General features: G+C 36.8%; 2 non-coding genes across 2 annotated transcripts; both read left to right on the forward strand.

The window, feature by feature from the left end:
• The first annotated feature begins 3,153 nt into the window (after nucleotides 1–3,153).
• LOC135764510 (U2 spliceosomal RNA) lies at nucleotides 3,154–3,344 on the forward strand. The gene has a single exon (XR_010540057.1). It is a non-coding gene; the product is annotated as a U2 spliceosomal RNA (small nuclear RNA).
• A 785-nt stretch (nucleotides 3,345–4,129) lies between these two features.
• On the forward strand, nucleotides 4,130–4,294 carry LOC135764364 (U1 spliceosomal RNA). The gene has a single exon (XR_010539916.1). It is a non-coding gene; the product is annotated as a U1 spliceosomal RNA (small nuclear RNA).
• The last annotated feature ends 1,012 nt before the right edge of the window (nucleotides 4,295–5,306 follow it).

Raw genomic sequence — 5,306 nt, forward strand, 5'->3', positions numbered from 1 at the left:
GAATAATGAACGCAGACCTTCAGTGCCGGACCTCTGACCCGCTAACCTCCATCCCGACAGCCAGCGCCTTCTCCGGATGCCATTGCGGTATCGCTTCTCGGCTTTTTGGGTAAGATCGAGTGGACACCGGGGACTACACGTTTAAATGGATTTTTGACCTTCGGCTATGGAAGCGAGGCTTGTTCCGTCCACTCCGTGCATCGACTCTGGCGCTTTCCGGGGACAAATAAGGTGAGTTTAAAATCAGAGTTTGCTTCTTTAGTGCGTGGTTGCCAGTTTGTTTGCCAGTCCGTGGTCCATAATACGTTCCGCGTTCGTGGTCTCTCCATCGCTCAGTACTTTTCTGTGTTTCTATTTTACGTAAAGCTAACACCAAAACGATTGTGGAAGGCGCTATATAGATTGTTCTCAAAGAAAAAAAACGAGAAACAAACCCATGTGAATATGGGTCAAATTATCTAGGCGGAGCACTTCGTTCAAAGAAAAACGCAACAGAATTGTTTGCGTTGAACAAAGACAATGGTGCCTGCAGACATCGAATGTGTATTGTGGATAAAAAATGGCCAGTGGGGTGGGACAATTTTTCTTGAATTAAGTGTTTATGGGAAAAGTTCACGAATTTTTTCTTACCCTGTAGTCAGATTTATTTGCTTGTTTTAAGCATAAAATAACAGGAGAAGAAATTGTGTAGGGGGAGCAGAGGGTTTTTTTTCGTTCAAAGAAAAGCAGCGTGGCACGAATGAATGTTTGGCTGAAATGCTATCGTAATTTCCCCCTTAATTTTCCTTACAAACATGAAACCAGAGAGAAGGGTCAATTGGCATCGAATTGCACCTTGTATTCGGTGATTGATTGAGGAAAAATATGCGTATGTGTATATATATACTTGTTTTGTTGAACAGAGACAATGGCCGCGTGCTCCAGCGTCACCTATATGCCTATTTCACAAAATGGCGGCTTTGACCGGAAGTAGGGAAAACATCGTTCAGGTTGCACCACTACGATGGCCACTCAATATAGTATGGACTGACAGCTGCTTTGTTTTCTCCTACACATGAATTTACTTGTAAAAATAACAATAACAGATATTGTCGATTGGTGTTATATTATTTTTTTTAGCATTTCGTATTATCAAAATATATCATATGTTAGACAGCTTATCAATTTTAAATAAAATAACGAGACATACATAACTATTCGTGTCTGCTCCCGTTTATTGTAATGAGTGTGCACATTTGGAGAAATACTTAGACATTTTACTTCTTATTTCTTTAGACTGAATAATTATTTCTTATTAATTCCAAAGTATGCGACCCGATGATCTAATCGTGGTGTATGTGCTATTCCTCGTTTGTTTGCCTGCATCCATTGCTTTACGGCTTGCTTGTTGCGTTTAAATGCACATTTGATTTCTTTACCAGCATTGGATTTAGACCATTCAATGAGAAGAGTTAACAGCGTTTATTATGATTGATAAGCCCTCAACGGAGAATGAGGTCGGCATACATTAAAAGCCTTATTTTGTTTTTATCGTGTGCCTTCCAAAATGTATGCGACGAAACTTAAATCACGCAAAATATGAATGGTAACTAGACGTGCTTGTTGTGTGCAAGGAGTGCATTTATTTGTAAACTTTTGCTAAATCAAAATGGTTTATTTGTATTTGCTTTTTACCTGGGTTTTATCAGGTTCGCAGTCGGGACATTTTTAATCCATAGTGTATGCATAATTAATTTCAAAGAAATAAGAAGTAAAATGTGTAAGTATTCCTCAAAATGTGCTTTGGACTAAGTCCCCCGTCATCACAGCAAACGGGAGCAGACCCGAATAGGTATGGCTAGTTATTTTATTAAAAATTTCCAGCCGTCTGTAAATTTATGTTTGAAAGAAAAAAGTAAATTAATATCTTACTTACTGTTTTTGTCTTGTTTTCTAGTGAATATCTGACAATGCTTAAATGGAGATACATTTACTTGGTAAGCAAAGTGGCTTAAGATATTATGTATTGTAATAGAAAATTGTTATAAAAACGTTTTGTTTTTGCTGGGAATTCTTGTATATATTTCACAGCTATATAATTAATTATAATAACGCACTTTTTGTTGATAAACATGTTAAAAAATACATTAACACATAATAATGTGGCAACAAATCAAATGTGCATTTAAATGCAACAAGCAAAAATAAATAAATAAAGCAAATGCACGGAAAAGAAACGAGGAATAAAAGAAACACCGCGATTAAAAAAATCAGATCGCATACTTTGTAAAATAATTGAAATAAATTATAAAAATCAACAGGTTTATATTTAAAACAAATAAAAAATATCTGCCAGCGGGGTAAGAAAAATAAACTTAATTCTAGTTTCAACTTAATTCAATAATAAACTCAATTTAGGTTTATTTTTCTTACCCCACTGGCAGATATTTTTACTTGTTTTAAGCCTTAACCTATTACATTTTAGAATTTATTTCAGTAAACAAGACTTAAATTCTAAGCCACTTTGCTTATTAAGTAAATGTATCTCGATTTAAGAATTATTTTTTAACTCGAAAACATTAAGAAAATACTAAGTAAACGAACAAATTGGGATGTTCAAAACACTTAAATATTTTTTTCACTCTACCCTTCATATTACAGCTGTCGAAAAACCACAGCAACGTTGACAGACCCGGAAGCCATGATACATTAGCAGTTTTTAAAATAAGTTAAATCTAGAATCCTTATTGGTTTTAGATACTTTAAAGCAATGAATGATCTTCTTTCTTTTGAATTGATTTGGTATTATGGAGGAGCTCTGTGTCTGGTTATTGAAGATGATTTGTTCTTTGCTCCTATGTTGGCTTATTTTTTTGTTATTTCCGTTACTATATATATTTTTTTCTTTGTTTTTTCTGATTTGAGGTTATGAAAATGTTTTAATTTGTAATAAAGGTTTTTTGAAAATTCTAAATTCTCTCTATCTCTCTCTCTCTCTCTCTCTCTCATGAGCGTGGATCAGATCCTGCATTAAAACATGAACTTCTGATTTGCTAGCTCAACGTTCTACCTCTGGGTTATACAATGAGAACGTATAGAGTTAAATGCCCGCTAGCCTCCACCCCAAAAGCCAGCGCCTTCGCCGGCTCCCCCTTTGGCTGCGTCTATTCCGGTATCGCTTCTCGGCCTTTTGGCTAAGATCAAGTGTAGTATCTGTTCTTATCAGTTTAATGTCTGATACGTCTCCTATCCGGGGACTATATGTTAAATGGATTTTTGACCTTCGGAAATGGAAGCGGAGCTTGCTCCTTCCACTCCATGCATCAACATGGTATTGCAGTGTTTCCATGAATGGTGCGCTCCCCATCTCGGGGATAAATAAGTCAAGTATAAAAAAAAGAATTTGCTTCTTTTGTGCGTGAATGACGGTGTTTTTTCTAATCCGTGTGTTTTAAAATTGCTGTGATTTCGTTGGCTTTATTGGTTTAACGAAAAGCTTGCGTGGAAATGAACACGCTGATAAAGAAATGTTTTTGTAATGTATTTATTTAATTTCTTTACAAGTTTGCGGAGGTGATACGAGGACGAATTAAACATCCTCGACACAGCTGAAGGCGCAACAAAAGCGAACGAGACCGATTGGAATGTTAAAAACACCTGAAAACTTTTTTCACTACCCTTCATACTACAGCTGTCGAAAAACCACAGCAACGTCGACAGACCTGGAAGCATAGCTGTACTTGTTTAACTCACAACGACAACGGGTAAGTCATTGAGCCCTGTGTTTTTATTTATCCACGTTCTAAAATTGCTATGCTTTCGTTGTTTCTTGATTGCTCTGTACATTTTTTTTTGTTTCTATTCCACGTAAAGTTACTTTGTAATAACGAAACCATATATTTGAATGCGCAATTTAAATCCATTTGATTTAAATTGTTTCACATATTTCACTCTACACGGTTCAACCGGGCTGGAAACGGAATAAAAACAGGGTAGATCTCGAAGAATGTTTGGTCTCAGACGTGGCTTCGTGCGCTTTCCACCTGGTCACACACAGTAAATGAAATGTTAGTCGGACGGCCTCCGGGGGCGCCGTCGATGTGATCGGTCACAGGAAGATGCGGCCGTCTGGCCTCAAAGGGTGTCGCTCATACTTACCTGGCAGGGGAGACACCATGATCATGAAGGTGGTTCACCCAGGGCGAGGCTCAGCCATTGCACTCCGGTTGGGCTGACCCTTTGCGAATTCCCCAAATGTGGGAATCTCGACTGCAAAATTTCTGATAGTGGGGGACTGCGTTCGCGCTCTCCCCTGACCTTTGTGTTAAAAATAGATTCGCTTGTCGTTTTACGTAAAATCCAAGAGACGTCTAACCACGGCCCAAGAATACATTAGTCATCAAAAAAGCGGCTATTCAACGACTACATAACTTTTAATAGACAGCGAATAAGTGTCTAGGCTAAAACAAGGCTTAATTTGGGCTGTCAGTGAAAATCTAATAGCCGTTTGACCATTCCAAACGAATAGACTAGCCATTAAATAGAACCACAATCAAACGGCTACATGTCTAAGAGCACAAAATAATGCTTAGATGATTCTTTTACTTCCAATATAAGAGGTTCTCGGGAATGGCAATCATCCAAACTAATAAATTATAAAGGCTTTTATAAGAAAATGACAACAGTTAAACAACCTAGACAGCGTTGGGCAATACAAAATGCTAATAAATACAAGACAAATTGAAATATTGTACATGCATGTACATTAAACAAGCCAACAAATCTGCCAATGGGCTACGACAATTTTTCTTGAATTAAGTGTTTATATCTAGATTTGTTTCTTACCCCTTTGGCAGATTTATTTGCTTGTTTTAAGCCCAAATTCTGAGTTTTTTCTCCCTAAAGGCTAGGTTTATTTTCTTAGGGCATTTTGCTCATCAAAAAATGCATCTTATTTTAAGACTTTCTAGATATTTGTATAGTTAAAACAGTTCGAAATAACAAGTAAGAAATGATTTTTTGCAATGTATTCATTCATTCGCTACCCTTCATACTACAGCTGTCGAAAAACCACAGCAACGTCGACAGACCTGGAAGCGTAGCTGTATTTGTTTAACTCACAAAGACAACGGGTAAAGTATTTTCTTGATTACCTAAATGACTTGCTGTAGGAAAATAAGTTTAGGTTTAAGGGGGGAAATACAGTTTAAAGGGATATTTCAATTTATGATGATAATTCTGTCATCATTTACTCATGCATACAGGCTTACAACAACACGAGGATTAGTTTTTTTCTGAGTAACACAAAAGAAGGTATTTTGAGGAAT

This window comes from Paramisgurnus dabryanus, chromosome 9, assembly GCF_030506205.2.
Source record: "Paramisgurnus dabryanus chromosome 9, PD_genome_1.1, whole genome shotgun sequence".
NCBI classification, from domain to species: domain Eukaryota; kingdom Metazoa; phylum Chordata; class Actinopteri; order Cypriniformes; family Cobitidae; genus Paramisgurnus; species Paramisgurnus dabryanus.